The sequence below is a fragment of the Dermacentor albipictus genome, unplaced genomic scaffold, assembly GCF_038994185.2.
Source record: "Dermacentor albipictus isolate Rhodes 1998 colony unplaced genomic scaffold, USDA_Dalb.pri_finalv2 scaffold_34, whole genome shotgun sequence".
In the NCBI taxonomy this organism is placed as follows: domain Eukaryota; kingdom Metazoa; phylum Arthropoda; class Arachnida; order Ixodida; family Ixodidae; genus Dermacentor; species Dermacentor albipictus.
Genome location: NW_027225588.1, coordinates 1960302 through 1975463, shown reverse-complemented (window position 1 = coordinate 1975463; position 15162 = coordinate 1960302). Strand labels below are relative to the sequence as shown.

Sequence of the window (15162 nt, the reverse complement as noted above, 5' to 3'; positions counted from 1 at the left end):
GATATTTACCAAAATAATCTCCAATAGAATAAGAGCAACACTGGATTTTGTCAACCAAGGGAACAGGCTGGCTTCAGGAAGAGATACCTTACAATGTATCACATCCATGTCGTCAATCAGGTTATCGCGAAATCTGCAGAGTAAAATAAGCCTCTCTATGTGGCTTATATAGATCACGAAAATGCATTTGATTCAGTAGAGATACCAGCAGTCATAGAGGCACTACGTAATCAAGGACTACAGAACGCTTACGTAAAAAGCTTGAAAAATATTGCTACATCAGACTTCTGCAAACAAGCACTTACCCGAGCCCCGCGGCGCTGCACACAATGTACCCCGAACGGTTCCCAAGCCCGGACTGCCCTCTGTGTGGTGATTATGCGGACTTCGAACATGTCCTGTGGGGCTGCGCCTCTGCCGGTCCCCCTTTCACTCACGAGGAAATGATGAAACTAATTAGGGCCAAGGATCCGACCTCTCAAATCCTGGCAGTCCAGAGGGCTCGCGACAGGGCCGTCAGGTTCCACCTGATGGTCCCCGAGTGGGCCTAGCCAGGTGGCGTGGAGTTTACTTACGTCCATAGTGGACAAAATAAGGTTGTTTCACTCACTCACTCACTCACATGCGTGTGGTATTTGTTTGTTTGAACGAGGTGCGTGGGCGCCATCACTCCAGAAAAGAGGAGGAAGAACGAACTGGGCTCGCGCTGTGAATCTAACCGGTCAGCGCTGCAACCGTTGTTGTAAATATAATCTGTAAATAGTTTCTCGTCTTACTGGCTCGTCCTTCGCGTAAGAATATATACAGAGGTTCTACAGCTACCTTAATTCTACACAAGAAAAGCAGGGAGATACCTATAGGGAAATGGGTCAGACAGGGAGACACAATTTCTCCAAAGCTATTCACTGCGTGCTTAGAAGAATTCAAGCTATTAAACTGGGAAGGCTTAGGAGTAAAGATCGACGGGAAATATCTCAGCAACCTTCGGTTTGCCGATGACATTGTTCTATTCAACAACAATGCAGGCGAGTTACAACAAATGATTGGAGACCTCAACAGAGAGAGTGTAAGAGTGGGGTTGAATATTAATATGCAGAAGATGACGATAATGATAAATAGCCGGGCAAAGGAACAAGAGATCAGGATCGCCAGTCGGCCACTAGAGACTGTGAAGGAGTACGTTTACCTAGGTCAATTAATCACAGGGAACCCTGATCATGAGAAGGAAATTCACAGAAGAATAAAAATAGGTTGGATCGCATATGGCAGACATTGCCAGCTCCTGACTGGAAGCTTACCATTATTATAGAAAAGTAAGGTGTGCAATCAGTGCATTTTGCCAGTGCTGACATATGGGGCAGAGACTTGAGAATGAGTTAAGGACCGCGCAAAGAGCGATCGAACGAAGATTGCTAGGCATAACGTTAAGAGATAGAAAGAGAGCGGTTTGGATCAGAGAGCGAACGGGTATAGGCGATATTCTAATTGACATCAAGAGGACAAAATGTAGCTGGGCAGGTCATGTAATGCGCCGGTTAGATAACCGTTGGACCATTAGGGTTACAGAACGGGTACCAAGAGAAGGAAAACGCAATCGAGGACGACAAAACACTAAGTGGAGCGATGAAATTAGGAAATTCGCGGGCGCTAGTTGGAATCGGTTGGCGCAGGACAAGGGTAAATGGAGATCGCAGAGAGAGGCCTTCGTCCTGCAGTGGACATAAAACATGATGATGATGATGATGATGATGATGAAGGTGGTGGGCCCCCCCCCGAAAAAAAATCCTGGGTACGTGCCTGGTAGAAGCGTCGTTCAAAACAAGTAATTGTTCTCCACTTCCGGCGGCGTTTTCTCTACTTCCTTTTTAAATAAAAAGATGTTAATCCATAAATATTCTCATAAACAACGGTTAACTTTTTTATTATTCGCTTTTGCTTGCAGTTTGATTGTTGTCTTGGCTCTCTCCCTTAGTAGATCGCTTAATTTCTCAACTCCTTGCTATTTTTGTTTCCAGTTGCCAATTTTGCACGAAAAGTGCTATACAATTAGGGAAAAACTGACAAGGTAACGGGTGACAGTCATCTTGCTTATGGGTTTAAGGGTTATTGCAGGGTTTCATAATGGACGCTCTTTCACATTATTTTATTTCCCACCTTATCCAACCCATATCACGTGTATATAGTTCCGGGCATCTGCCAGCGTCGCGGCGAGCCGTAACTCAAGGAAACAATGAAGCAAAAGGATAAGTTAAACGCAAATGGCGTTTTCTCCGGCCGCAACTCGTTCCATGAGAGTACAGACCAGCTGAGTAACAGCCGCATCCTTCTCCTGGTCGCAGGACCAGCCTAAACAAAGAAAGTTGAACTAACAAAAGCAACAGCTATGCACGTGACGGTTGAATGGATGGTGACAACTGAACGCATGTCGAGTTAATCGCGCGGGTGTGGAATCTATGAGAAAACTGTCCTTCACATTACAAGAGATGCCGATAACTACCGCCATCTAAAAGGAGTGAAAAAGGCAGCATAATGCTGACCGATGAACAGCTCCCAAGTGTCAACATTGATATGGTGGCGCTTTAGGAATGTGTGAGGAGTGGTGGCGTGGGCGGGGAGGGGGGGAGGTATGCCACTTGATTTCAGGGGAGGGGGCCCGGGCTCCCCCCCCCCCCTGGGTACGTGCCTGCATAAGTCACTTTAGCATCATGAGACTGCTGCTGGATAAATTCAGAAATAAACCAACAAACAAGACACGCAAAAATAAAAAGAAAAACAATTTAATGATGCTTCCTACACACTGGGATAAATAAAAAGAAACACATCACATCTAATGTGGACATATCAGACGCCTTGTGAAACAATAAAGGAAAAATTCAGTTTCGAGCTATGGCACTTGCCGCATAGATGTGGGGGGCCTTGCACTAATAGTGATAATTACCACTGCATTTAGAAATTGAAAGCATTCATGCAGACAAGGACGATTCTTTATATTTTTGGCTACCACTTCAAATGCCTCCACCAAGTGTTACAATGCTGCACGCAGCCATACTAAGGATCTCGCAGCAACACTTGCAGGTAAAAAGCAGAAGCAGTCAAAGTGCTCGTGTGTACCGGACACTATGTTTGAAAACTTTTAGGCAAGAAGAGTGCAAGAAGCAGACATAACAACTGCATTTATTTCCACAATTCCCCATTTGAATGGCCTTTTCTTTTTGCTTAGACAATGCCTACGCCTAGCCACAGCAGCTCCCTCATACAGACTCCGCAAGCCAAGAGGCCGTGGAGGCAAATGCAGGTAAGAAGCAAGGAGCAATAGCACTGGTATCGACATTCATCTAATTTCTTTCTTTTGCTTTCGTTTAGGCAGCCAGCACACCTCGAACAGCCACCTTGACTGCGGGTGTGTCACCCTATAGTCGCCAAGGAAACATTTGAGGGAAAGCGACAGGCAATGTGAAGAGCCACTTCTCCATGTAAACGATACTCTTTCTCTCGGATGACTCCTACGCCTCGCCACGCCAGCACACTTGTGCACAAAGATACCGCAGAGGCACGTGCAGGTCAGAGGCAAGAAGCAGTAGCACTGGTGTCGACATTCACTCAATTTCTTTTTCTTACACTGAGGCAGCCAGCACACCTCGAACAGCCACCTTGACTGCGGGTGTATCAGTAGATTCCTGTTGTACATATGCTCATACTAAACTTCAGTAAACTTGAACTTGATAATAAACTTGAAGGCAAATGGGACATAACATAAAATATATGTTATACTTTGCAGTGCTACAGAGCGTATTTTGAAGCTTCCCCCTATATTTTGCAACTTTAATTACGTATGTGTTGTGTGGCCCTCAATGCAGTTCATGTTGTAGCAGCTGCTTTGTCTGTGTATCGCACATTGGCTTAAGCATGAACGAAAAGAAAGGGGGTTAACCGAGGGGCTTGATTTTTATTAGTCATATCATAAGAAGCCAACAAACACTGACACCAAGGACAACATAGGGGAAATTACTTGTGCATAATAAATGAAATAAAGAAACGATTAATTAATGGAAATGAAAGTGGATGAAAAAAATTATCCGACGATTACGATACTCCCTAATGCGAAATTTGAGCGCAGCTCTATACGTGTTTCCATTTCGCGATATTTTGAAGCAAAGAATTTGAGAGAGACATGTAGCAGAGTCGGTAATGGTCGAAAATCTGATCTGCGGATCAAGCGAGCCGGCGTTTATACATGACTCGTCAAAGGTTCCAGTGTGATCGCTGGTGCCGCATGGCTTCCAGAAAGTACTATACAATTCGCATAGCGCATACAATCAGATTAAGAAACAATCTCACACAATAACAACCTAAACAAGCGCGAACGAGACCGACCCAACAGAACCAAACAGGCGCGGGCGAGAGCTTTGGCGCGAGCAGACGATAGTACGAAACGAGCGGATCGGCTGAGACCAGACACGAGTGCGCATCGAGCCGTAAGGAGGGTCCGCATGACACCAGCATCGCGCGCGCACGTCACTGAAGGGGCCGCTCTCATTGGTCTCCGCCATTCGCGGCTCGCGTCCTTCGTCTCCCACTCCAGCGAAGGGGGGCGGAGCTGGTTACGAGGCCGACAACGCCGACGACGACGCGAAATCCAGGAACGGACGCCAAAGAGCTGCGCTCTAAAAACAACTTGCCGCAGGTGGGAACCGAACCCACAACCTTCGCATTTCGCGTGCGATGCTCTACCAATTGAACTACCGCAGGGCTGTTTCCCCATCCACTTTCTTGGGTATTTATGTGTCCTAGTAGAACCCTGGGAGTGTTAGCCAGCGCCACCACTCACAGACCTTCGCGGCGGACGTAGAACGTCCTTCTGGCCGCAGGCGTCACGAGAACGTGATCTTTTTGGGTGAAGGCAACTGGTCAATAAACCCACATATGCTACCTGAAGGCATCAATGTAGCCGGATTCGAGACCCTCGTTATGTAATGAGCGAGAAGAAAGGGGGTTAACCGAGGGGCCCGATTTTAATTAGTCATATCATAAGAAGCCAACAAACACTGACCATAAGGACAACATAGGGGAAATTACTTCTGCTTAATAAATGAAATGAAGTAACGATTAAATAATTGAAATGAAAGTGGATGAAAAAAATGGCTGTGGCTTAGGTAAGTTTAAGCCCAGGATGCGAAGCATACTAGCCTTTATTTTAGTTGTTGAACCACTGTTTAGCCTGGTGAACTGCTGTTGCTTGGCTATATTTGGTTCGGCTAGACGAAGAAACAACTCATGCATTACTGCTTCGCCTTCAAGAGTGGAACGCGACAGCGTTCCCGTCGACCCGCCAAGGGGTGTAAGACAATGGGCTACAGGGCAGCGACTACGCGCCCCGCATTGGACGCGGTGAGCGTCGAGCAAAGCAGCGTTCGGCGCGGCAACGAAATGTGCGCCTGAGCAAGAGACGCACGCCTTAGAAACAGCTCGTTTCAAAGGCAGCATTCACTAGAGGCGCTTTTGTACCGCTTTGAAGCATCGTACTCGTGGCTCAGTGGTAGCGTCTCCGTCCCACACTCCGGAGACCCTGGTTCGATTCCCACCCAGCCCGTCTTGCAAAAGTTGAGCCAAAGCCACTTCTCCTCTGTCGTGACGTCACGGTGTCACGTGGTTTCATGGCGACACCGCCGCGCCTGAGGAGCTGGGTTGAGCTCTCGTAATATGCTTCGCATAAAAACAACTTGCCACAGGTGGGAACCGAACCCACAACCTTCGCATTTCAATTGGCTTAAGCATGTGATATCCCATTACTTCTCTCACATATACAAAATAAAGTTCTATGTAGTCCTCAGTGTTACAACAAAAAATGAAAGTAAACAATCCGATCGTGGAATTGTGTTTATTACAGTGATTCCTATGACAGCTACTGACAAGTTGACAACTTGAACTGGTCAATCCGTCCATAGCCTCCTCTATTTTTCAAAAATAAAGGAGGCTATGATCCATCATGGCAAGGAATTGTATGTATACATAAAAAAGGGGGTATGTGTGTGTGTTTGTAGTGGGGGGTATAGGATTAGGGGGGGGGTACGAAAAAATGTACCAACACCGTCCTCTAGATCCATTCCGTTAAGGTACCGTAACAAAGCGTATTATGCATAAAGTTCATACAACCAACTCTGATATTACTACACACGCCAGGCGACGCGAGCTACATTTGCCATGACGCATTCGCGACTGCACCGGATGCCCTCCATATTATTCTCGTTAATCGTGCTCACTGCACCGAGGCAAAAGAAAGATCGTGGGCGCAGGTGCCTTTAAGGTATCTCGACCTTGCGAGGCACTGCTGCGCGTGCCAGGGGAGCTGTCCGTGCGAACACTCCCTGGCACACACCTGCCTCGGCGTCTCCAACCTACGTACCGTTCTGCTTCGAGCTTTGATCCCCCCACTGTCCCTTGGGTGCCCTGGAGTTCCTGCGCCGCCTGCTCTATTATCATCTCAGGTGCTCTCCTGAGACTTCCATTTGTCGGTTACATGTGCCCTACAGCTGGATCAGTACTTATAATAATTAAAAAAAAACGATCTATCGTCGCGACGATAGATCGCGAAAGCGGCTTTCGCAACATACCGCGCCCGTGCGAAGAGAATTACGGAACGCCAACGAGGAATCTGCCCACAGCTTCGAGCTCGTAACGTGGTCGAGTGACACTCCTACAACAGGCGTGACCGCTGAAAACCGCATACCGCCGGAAACTTCAACAGGATCATCCCTCGGTTGCATAACTGCCACCTGTACGGCCAACATGGACCACACCCACACCGTCCCGCAACATAGAATAAAGAACCAACTTGTAAAGCCCAAACACACGGCTGCACGCACACATCACTACACTACAAGCGAGACGCCATGCTGCTACGGTTGCCGGATTAAAACTGACTACTGTCACCAAGTCTAGCAAGCGTCTCAGGAGCTGGCAACCTCGGCGCTCTTGCGGTTCCCGATTTCAATGCATGGGCCCTATAGTGAACTAGAATACTTTCTTCTTGTTCACTATAATGGGCCCTATGGGTAGCTTGTCCTCTAGAGTCAGTATAGTAATTCTGTGGCGAATAGCGTCTTGCACTGATAGCGCCACTACGGCGTCAAAGAAAAGCTATTAGAAATATTTTAACAAAATATACCATTTTATGATAGGAATAGTAATCTTGACTTGCGTGTATTCGCGTTTAATTACAATTTAGAGGTTATTTTGTTAGCAGCAAACAATTAGTTGCGCTTAGTTTTGAGCAAACCAACTTTACGTGCCTTCACCAGCCAAGCTTAGCCGTGTTAGGCCTACGAGCCATAAAATCCACAATCGAAAAATTATCGAATTCAGAATCAGCGGCGTCTAATGAATCAATCTTCATAACACACGCTAGTTAAGAGAAAGCGATAACCGCAGTCACTTCTCCTAGCGTACGAACTTCACGCGTTACCACGAATCGAATTCAGTTTGGTGATAGTACAGTGGCCACTTAATTCTAACCGGTGTAGTGCTAGGTCAGAGCCGTCGCCACGACTAGTGGCCGTCGCTATGGTGGCTATACCGTCGCTTCGATGGGTGCCGCCATGTTTGCTGACGCAAAGCTTTTGGGGGCGCTATTTGGGGTCCCGCTAAATCGGTGAAATAGCGTTCCCAACGCAAAACCCAAACGCAGTTTGCGTCTCGCGCATGCGCAGTGGCTTCGACGCTATTTCTTTGGGGCCCCAAAACGTTTGGGGCCCCTATTTTTAAACTCCCTACTATAGCGTATAGCGTACGCTATAAGTTGCGTACGCTAAACTAAAACTGTCTATCTCGGCACTCAGCCACCAACGTGCACTCGGCCCACTACAGGAAACCGGATAGACCGGAAGTCGGTTGCACTTCCCTTATACGACAGCATGTGGCGCTACGTTCTCGCGAGAGTTAATGCGCTCCATTTAACGGCGTCGCATCGCCTTTCCCAAATGCGCTTGGAAATGCGATGCGCCTCTGTGGCATTCATGCAACGTGGCTCATCAGAAACGCGTGGTAGTCTGAGGAGATTGCTCTAGCTTTGGTGTCATGTAGGCGCCGCCAATAATACGAAATATTCACACATTGCACTACAAGAAAAAAAATCGATTGAAGAATATAATAACGCCCAGCCACCAACTTCTACAGCGCTAAGTTCAGCGCTGCCGTGGCATGCGACATCTGCAACATCATCAGAACCTTGCACGCAAGAGGCAGTGGGAAAATATGACAGATACCACGAAGGCGGTGATCTTGTTCGAGATAGCCGTCACACAGTAGTGGTGCAGAAGAGTAGCAAGCCTCTATTTGTACGAACATTCGCAGATGCGCAGCGATGCACTGCGCTCTTCATTAGTATGTGTTCACGATACAACTCGAAACCCCTCTAATGGCAGAGATCGCCCAGCAAACGTTTATTCATTTTCCCTGTACAATACATTGTACACAGGTACTACATGGGCGTCTTGCGCAGGAGTTTGAGGTATAATAGCGGCGCCTGGTGGCGGCGCGGGAAACGACATCTCGGTCGTACCAGCTTGGGTCGTATTGAACTCTGGCTGTGGCGAAGCCCGTTTCTAGGTCGAGTTTTGCGTCGATTCGCACTTTTTTCTGCCTTGTTGCGAGTGCGAAAAGGCTCGTCACTTCTCACAGACCACGCTGCGAGCTCGCCGCAGCCTATAGTTTAACGAAAACGGAATCTCCGTGTGCCGTAATGGTAGGAGCAAAAGGAATCGGTGACGCCGATCCGGAGAGACCTAGCCCAGCCTCGAAAAGACGTCACCGTCATTACTTCGATCTGCGTCGTGGGCTGCCGTGAACAAGAAGGCCTGAATCCCAACATCAGATTCTACCGTTTTCTTTCAAGGCCTCACGAAGTGGAGCGTCGGGCACGCTGCATAGCTGCAGTTCGGCGCGCTGAGTAAGCGAAACTTCGCGCCATGCTGACTGCTTCGCCTGTCTTGAAGCTTGCTTGATTATCTGCGTTCTAAAGTTCGGTCTTTTGCACCTACAGTCCCGACAGCTAGCAGACGAACAAAGCAGCAGGCATGGCTGGTAATTCACGATTCGAGACCCGGCCACAGCGACACTTAACAATTCGACCGATGCGAAGTGGTGAAGTGTATGCAAATGAGCACAAATGGTCGGGCTCATTCGATGACAATTCACTACTCCACTACGAGCAGCACAGGTTAAGAGAGTTAAATGCGCTCATCCTTGATCTCAAGCCAGCAAGTTGAGGCAGCGCAGCAAGGCAGTATTGATTGCAGCACATCGATGTTCGAGCGCTGTCATTAAAACCTACATCAAGCGAGCAGCGCACGAGCTCGCGCTGCAGCGCGATTCGCACGTACATGCGAGCTCATATGCAATGCATCAGTTATTACCAGTTATTAAAAGGGACAGATGGCCGCTACTATAACGCAGGCATAACTACTTGTTTAGCGGCATGCAGTCAACAAAGACTGCAGGAGGCCCGCCGTTTCGCGGCATGTCGAAAGACCGCTGCCGTCGCGGCGCGTACGATCGTGCGCTCGAGCAGTTCGTACATCGCGGCGCGTACCGTCGTGTGCTCGAGCAGTTCCGTACACATGATGCCTGCTTATCGCTGCTGTGGGTTCATTTAAAGCAAGCATTTCCACGCGTTTGTGCGCCTGAATCTATAGCAGCTAGCGTGCAAACTTTACCTGAAGTTCCACTTCGTGTATACGCGACTCGCTTCACTTGCGATTGACACGGTGCTAAAACTTCGCCGCCTAATTCTTGAACGGCGTACACGTATTCGGCACTGCATAATTTCTTGCCTATACGAAGCGTGCCACCCCTGAAAAAATCTTCGGCGCCCGATATTCGCTGCAGGCCGTGAAACAACACAACCGAAAGTGGTGGGTCCATATTGTAAACGTACTTTCCGAAGCAGACGACCGAGCTTGGTACGACCCATTTTAGCACAGATGGCGCTATTTAGCACCTCTTTCGCAGCGCCCCCTGGGCAATGCAAGAGCCCCACGGTGTGGAGTACTAGGACATCATTCTATAAAAAATAGTATGCTATAGTCACCGCGTTTGTTCTGTTCTAAGCGAATGAATATTTGTATCGTTAACAAAACCGATGTTACTGTTCTGGAGTCACCAAGCCGTACCGTCGTACTAGAACTTTTTTTTCCTTTTTTTTTCAGCAACATGAATTATGCGCATTTGTATTCTGCTCAAACTACTAAAATTTTTTTGAATTTATTTTGGATTCGCAACTCCAGCAATTCATGCGACACCTAGCGGCAGTAGGGAGAAACGAAATACGGAGGTCCAGTCGCCGTGTGTGTCGTAGAGGCTGCTGTCGCGGACGCAAGAATGAAGCTGCTAGCAAAGAAAAAGCGAACGGCCAAGCAGTTCTGCTGTGTTCCTCGGTGCGTGCCAGCGAGATGGAAGGACAACGATATTTCCGTTCACGCACTTCCCTCCGAGTGGAAAGGCTGAAGCCGCAGAACCAGGTGGATCGCTAACCTCCGCATCGGCAAGGCTGTGACGCTTACAGTGACTGTTTGCTCACGGCATTTTGCACGGGATAATTTCTCCTTACCAGGTGAGACACTATTGTGAACTTGTGAACTCGACCCTAATGCATGACCATTGTGCGTGGCCATTATACATGTCGCTGTGTCACCTTATCTAAACACGTTTCGCATTGCGGGCACTGGCGATTGGGCTATGCATTATTTGCTGGATATGTTAGCCGCAACGCGAAATTCGAGCACAGGTTCGAGACCTGTCACAGCGGTTTCTCCGAGGAACGTCTCTTCTGCACTCGTTAACCACATTGGCTGTAATTAGAGCTCATGTTCGACGCTTCACAGCGGTTTCTGCGAGCAACGTCACCTCTGCGCTCGTTGGCTACACCCGGCTGTAACTCGGGAGGCTTTTGATGCCCAGCACGTCTCGCGCAGCTTATACGGGCGTCGGAGATTCAAATGTTTACGAATGATGTACTAGCAAGTTCGGGAAGTGTTGAGTGTAAACGTGCCACGTATGTGGCATGCTAAAGCGGAATAAATATCATGCGTGGTGCGGATGAACTTGCAGCACAGACGCACTGCACGCGGGCACTTCCCAGCGCGACTGATTACGAATTTGCCACTTGCACTTGAGAATCTCCGACGTGCTCAAGAGTGGCCATATGACACTGGTATTTCGCACCGACGGCGAGCCTATCACGTTCATTGCAGAAGTTTGCCACTTACGCGACAGCCACATGTCAATTTTACACGCGTTTGCTAGTTTCGAGGAAAATTTACGGCGTCCGCCGTCTACTGACGTTTCGCATATGTATGTGCAGTATTAGTACCTAAGCTAGCTTTATCTGTGTTATTAAATCATCCCCAAGTCAGTGGCAAAACTACTCCGGTCATGTGGTGGTGTTTACACCTGTGTACTTTGCGTTATGAGCAGCTTTCAACTACGTTTTGCAGATGCTACATTCGGTGTACAACGTTGCATAGCCTTGCACACTCAAACCGTGCTTCATTTCCTTGCAAATGTTTTTTTTATAAATATTGTGGCCTTGTTTCTGAGGTAAAAAGAAAAAAATTCTGGGTGCAGCCCATATTGAGGCACAATAAAGCATAAACAATTCATTTATTTTTTCAGATGTAGCATGTCAAAGACAGCGGCTGAAAAAAATGCAGTACCAACTGAAAACCTGCCAAGGACGTCATGTTATGATGAGAACAAGGATGCTCATATGAAAGAGCTTTCACTGGCAAGACTTCGCCGACGTGTGTATCGGTCAGCCAGAGTAAGTTAATTTGACTACATGGTTCAGCACTTATATGCTTATGGTACATACACCATGTCTACAAGCATGCAATAGATGTCAACACCTTTTAATGCATTACAGAATGAATCAAGCAAAGAAACTGTTGCCTCCCCATTAGAAGCAAAGGTGTTGCCCCATGCACCTGTCAGCACGACCACCATGGTAAATTGGCTGCCTGCAACTTGTGCACACATTGCTTCACCACTAATTCCTTGGGATTAAACTCTGACATTGCAGGACGATCTCCCATCCCCTGACCACAACAGCATGGACCAAATAAGTGACAAAGGAAATATGGTAATTTCTTTTTGTATATGTATGTGTTGTGGTAGCTGTCTTTACCTAGACGGTGGCATGCTTTCTGGATTTACATCATAAAAGCATTGTAGCACGTGGTGTGTGATGGGTGCACATTAATTGCAACTTGTGCACACATTGCTTAACCACTGGTTTCTTGAACTGAACTCTATCTGACATTGCAGGACGATTTCCCATCCCCTAACAGCATGGACCAAAGCCTTGCAAACACCATAAGGGACAAGGACATAGCAAATATGACAATTTATTTTTTCTATATATTTGTGATGTGGTAGCTGTCTTTACCTAGCCGGCAGCATGTTTTCTGGATTAACTTCGGGAAAGGATTGTGGTGTGTGATGGGTGCAAATTAACTGATGCAAAAAGCCTGGCTTTCCTACTTCCAACATTGAATTTAATACATTGACGTGCATTATTGGAATGACAAAAAGAAGCTGCATTTCGCGTCAGATATGTCAGACATTACAACTCTTGCTTTTGTTTTGTGACAGGAATGTGCTTGCCAACCTGGCCTCCGGACATTAATGGCAGAGTACTCAAGAGAAGAAAAAGACGTGGCAAATTTCCTACTAGAAATGGCTTCACGGACGAGGCTTACAGAAAGCAAGGCTGCCCAAGTGACATCGGGTACTTTTCCACAGAAGTTTGTGAACACGATAAATAGTAGCAACGTAAATACATTCACAGGCCTGCCATCATTCGATGTTCTGAATGCTCGTGTGACGTGCTACACAAAAATTCATCCACTTTCAGGACGGCACCAGTTATGTGTAAAAACAATTGCATTGACATTGGTGAAATTGAAGCATATTTCCACTGCATTCTTGAGTCACCTTTTTAACTGTTCTCTAACTACATGTAGCAACATAATTGCAGAGACTGCTCAGTTGATGTGTGAAATTTTAAAAGTAACTGTGGCTGTGCCACCAAAAGATGAATTCCAGTGGCACGTTTGCATATTCGGCATTAGGTGATTCACCTGAAGTCGTGCCATGGCTGGCGATATTGCAAGTAGCCTGTACTGCATAGAGGCATTTGTGCGTGTGACCTTGGCTCCATCAAAGCGTGGCGGCCTTGAGAGTAAGTGCGGTCTTCTGTTTGGAAATCCAGCATTTTTTATGCCACTCAGCCACTTCATACTTTTCAGACACGGTCGTTGCCATGTGATCTACATGCTGCACTTGTTTGCATTGGCCAAACCTGCAGACTTCAACTTCAACACACTTTTTGTAAATTAGCAATGCACATTCTTTTGCAACTTGTATTCTTCATTGAAGTGCTGATTTACACTACGCATTCTGATGCAAGTTTTCATCTTATGGTATTCCGAGATATTTGCAGTTCACTTATGATCTGTGTGCATAGAGTTGTGGTTATTCTTCAATGGCTGTTTGTTGTTCCTTTCCTTACTTGTATTTTTTCACAAAATAAACCACATGCACTCAATATTTTGTTGACTGTACTTGCCTCATACGTTTTACTCAAGCCCATTTTTGTTGCACTTTTTAGCATATGAGGGTATATCTGGCCAAACAGAACATGAGAAGTAACATGGAACAGTGTCAAACCTGCATATGATGAGTATTTAAAAAGTTTGGCCACCAGAGTTGAATACTCTGAAAGAATGGTTTGATTCAAATGACCCCAGCTGGTATATGTACCATAATTTATGCTTCTTCCCAGTTTGTTGAATACAGTGCAAATGGCTGTCCTGGGAAGCATAACTAAACCACTGGTAATACAACATGGGGAGACACTTGTGCAGACTTAACATCAGTGAATGATAATTATTGACCTCCAGAGAGCATACAGAGCTGTCCTTACTATCAACATATCAATAAATGGAAAGTAAGTGACATAAAAGTTTAACATGCACTTATAGCACTTAACAAACAGTTAAAGGGGCACTGAAACACTTCCGACTGATCATAGTTACCTCACTACACAAGGACACCGCCTGCTGCAAAAATTTTTCGAATCGTTGAACTGTAAGCGGAATTAGTAGTGATTGCACTGATGCATTGCTTTCTCCTTTCGCCTCAGCTAGTGTGCTGGAAGCTACACGGTGCATGGCAAGGTAGCAAGGTCCTGGTCAAGTTTTTTTTTTTTTTTACACATTGCTACTTGTGGTTCAGGCATGTGTGGCACTCTCTAAACGCGAGATGGACGCCTGGAGCTACATCACTTACAGAGACCAATAAATACACACGGCTGTCTGATCGTCCTGCGAACAGAGCTTGTGGTGGTCGTGGTATCTATATTATGCGGCATGCCAGTTTCAGGGCCCCTTTAAGAAGGGCACTAACAAAGACAACAAAAGTTGGTTTCATGAGTTCTGCCTGAGTCGCCACTGATATCACGCAGTTGCTCGAGCACAAATTGTGAAACAATAACGTATGAGCCATAGGAAACGAACAGTCATGTCGGCAAAAAAAGAAAAAAAAGCAGGATATGTATTCTGATAGGTAACCCCAAGCGCCACAGCACAAGGTGAAGCTAAGTTGCAGTTCGGCACATAATAGGATCTTTTCTGCTTACAACGGTGCACGCACATGAACATTTCACTTTACTACGATCTTTGCAATATGAACAGCATTGAAACGCAATGTAGAGATGAAACATTAAAGGGACTGACAACTACACCAAATGTTCCAGGATAAGGTGCCAGGAGAAACAGCCGAGATGTGCTTGCACTTTTGCGACAATCCAGCAGTGCACGAACACTTTGCCTCCACGATCGATGGGTCCCGGAATGCGTCGGCGATTCTCACCACAATCTCGTGCGGGTCCGCTGTCAAGCCGGAGGTTTGCACACACGCGCGACCACTTCTACTTAATTACTCTTTGTACCACTGGTACCGACTAAAATGAGGTGCTCGGCGTCCACTACCCGTTCTCCCCCCACAAAACAGCGCGAATTAACATCGCAGTGCAACAAACTTAAAGTTTTCACCAAGGAAAGCGTACGCGGGGACCTCCGCAACGCCTCCTTTCCTCCGTAAAGCCGC

General features: G+C 46.9%; 1 long non-coding RNA gene across 3 annotated transcripts; it reads left to right on the top strand.

Moving 5' to 3' along the window:
• The first annotated feature begins 10352 nt into the window (after positions 1 to 10352).
• LOC139052793 (uncharacterized) lies at positions 10353 to 15157 on the top strand. Of its 3 annotated transcripts, XR_011510061.1 has the most exons (5): positions 10353 to 10606; positions 11668 to 11815; positions 11918 to 11998; positions 12074 to 12133; positions 12319 to 15157. It is a non-coding gene; the product is annotated as an uncharacterized lncRNA (long non-coding RNA). The 3 variants fall into 3 exon arrangements; XR_011510060.1 differs by having other exon boundaries at positions 11918 to 12133; positions 12646 to 15157; XR_011510059.1 differs by having other exon boundaries at positions 11918 to 12133.
• Positions 15158 to 15162: the final 5 nt, after the last annotated feature.